The 2520-nt window shown below is 45.6% G+C and overlaps 1 protein-coding gene across 1 annotated transcript in view; it reads right to left on the bottom strand.

Moving 5' to 3' along the window:
- Window positions 1-739: 739 nt before the first annotated feature.
- LOC127751478 (uncharacterized) overlaps window positions 740-2520 on the bottom strand; it is a 6258-nt gene continuing 4477 nt past the window's right edge. Inside the window, exon 2 of the mRNA XM_052275116.1 lies at window positions 740-976. The gene's annotated coding sequence lies outside the window, so the exon portion shown is untranslated. The remainder of the gene's footprint in view (window positions 977-2520) is intronic.

Here is a 2520-nt window from a genome sequence, read left to right as displayed (position 1 = left end):
AACAGGAAATCACATAACTTGAAGCGGTTCAGTTCAGATATCGTCACTATCAGTTTCTTGAAGAAGATAATATATTTCTTCAATACTTTTAGAAATGAGCTGTTGGTGGTCACTCAATTCTTCTGGGGTAGCATCACACTCAATAAAAACCTTCTCAATGTTTCCTTGGAGTTTGATGTCAAATTAACATTAGGTTTGCCTTTTCAATGTTAAATTGACATCAAAAAACCGTTTTACATTTTTTGAAAAACTGGTATTGTTTTTGAAAATTGTCAAATAAGTTTGTGGCGAGAAGCTTCATTACTGACAGCGTCACGTTCGCCCTTTTTCCAAAAACTACCTTTTGACATTTAAAATGTCTATGTTGAGTTGATAAAAAGTACGCCTGACGTTAAAATATGTTTATTTGATAACAAGAATGTGCGGATGTATAATAGTAGTATGAATACCCCTCTGTCACCCCCCGCCATTTTGATTCCCCAATGTCACCTCCCCAATGTCACTTCCCCTTTTTTTAGGGGGGTGTCTTTTTGGCGACTAACCTAATCTATTTTTTTGAAAAGGATGCTTTTTTTGTGTTTTTTTTGTGAGGAATCTTTTTTTTTTGGTGTGTAACCTAACCTATTTTTTTTTGTGAGGGTATCTTTTTGGCGACAAACCTAACCTAACCTATTTTTTTAAAAAGAAGAAGAAGAAGAAGGATTTTTTTTTGTGTGTATATTTTTTTTTTTTGTGAGAGTATCTATTGGGTGGGTAACCCAAACCTAAATTAAGTCCACGTATACCCTTCTCTGTGGCTCATGGCCCCAATGTCACCCCAATGAATGAATGGCTTAAGATCTGGTCCCGTCCCACCGGCTCATGGGTTCAAATCCACTCTTGTCATTGGTTTTTGTGTGTGTGCGCGCGCACAGCAGTGTCCCCTTGTGCCCCAATGTCACCCAATGTCTTTAAAGGAAATTGGGTTCAAATCCCACTTTTTTTTATTAATGTATTTTTCTTGATTACTTATTAAAGAAGTTGGTGTTCAAACCATACGCCAATGCGTTGAGCGTTTTGTTCAGCACAGCTAAGTGATGAGTGCATGCTTTTACTGTTAAGATCAGAGAATGGCAGTTTAGGTAGGGTATCCAGGCGTGGACATCCCAGTACACCAATGTCTGTGATACGTGCATGGGACACTATATTCTGTAGGATTGCCCTCTTCTCATCTCCTTTGACATACAGATCGGCATAGATACTTGTCACCATTTTAATGTAGTCGTGACACTCTGAGTATGGCAGTGTGCCCTGTTCCCACGTGATGCCGTGAATGCGCTTCGTAATGTAGTCATTTTGTTTGCGCTGTTTGGGTGGGAGCCAGTCGGCTGGATAAGGCGGAGCAAATATCTCCGTGTAGCTTTTATTAAAGTAGGGGTCATAGATGCTAAATTCTTTAATGACATACTGCCCACTTGCCTCCCTAAGCATTTGCATGTCACAGAAAGCATAGGACATCTTGGAGTGAACTGGAAGAAGCCGAGGGAGAGGCACAGGGTAACGGTCGGGGTTAAACATGATGTGAACAGGACGAAGCGAACAGTAGTAATGACTGCATGCGGTGGTCGTCCTTGATTTATACCAGCGTTCGGCCGCTCGCGCGCCACCTATCGGTAAATATCAGCCACTCAAGTTTCAAACACGTTACAACACGACTGGTGCTAGGCTCGCTCACCGCGCGCCTGCTGAGCAACTGTCCCGCCACCCAGTGCTGAGCCGCTACTGCAGCATACTGAAGTTGCTGAGGTTGGGCAGCGCCGGCACCACCGGCATGGCCTTGGCCGCGTCAGGCAGCTGGCGTGGTGCTGTGTGGGGGGATAGCAGCGCTAGCACACCCATCACACGCAGCGCGAGCACACGCAGCGCGGGCAGCGCGGGCAGCGCGGGCAGCGCCGGCAGAGCCTTGAGCCGCGTTTTCGAGCTCGGCCTCGCCCTGGCCACCATAGGGCCGCCCCGGTCTGCGGAGCGGGAGCGAGTTAAGAGCGCCACCGTAGCAAGAGGGATGCGGGGGGTGAAGGAAGGGTTCGGTGGGGAGGGGGTGTGTGCCGGCATGTTGAAGCCTGCCTCAGCGCCTCGCATTTGTCCAGCGTCCACCTTCGAACAAGGTCGTATGTAACGTTGATTGATAGAAGAAAAAAAAATTCAAAAGATGTCTGATGAAGAGTTCATAGATGTTGAGGAGGTGTCGGGGGATACAATTGATCTGAATTGCTCGTCTAACTTGGGATTGGTAAGTAGAGTGCCTTTTTAAAAAATACAGTCGGATGTGAAATGATAGCGAATGAAATTTCACGGTTGCACCATAATGCTTGCCACGCCATTATTTTTCAAAAGAAAAAAAAAATGCCGTGGCAAGACATTCGTTTTTTCAGTTAATCCTGTGCCAATGAGGCAAAATTCGGTCGTTTTCTCATGATCTCGCGTTGCGAGCCTATGTATGGGTGAGTCCCACGTGCGGTACGGTTTTGGTTTTCTAGTTGT

The sequence above is a fragment of the Frankliniella occidentalis genome, unplaced genomic scaffold, assembly GCF_000697945.3.
Source record: "Frankliniella occidentalis isolate FOCC.00 unplaced genomic scaffold, Focc_3.1 Scaffold510, whole genome shotgun sequence".
In the NCBI taxonomy this organism is placed as follows: domain Eukaryota; kingdom Metazoa; phylum Arthropoda; class Insecta; order Thysanoptera; family Thripidae; genus Frankliniella; species Frankliniella occidentalis.
The sequence above is the reverse complement of the archived record's forward strand: the minus strand, read 5'-3'. Positions and strand labels throughout refer to the sequence as shown.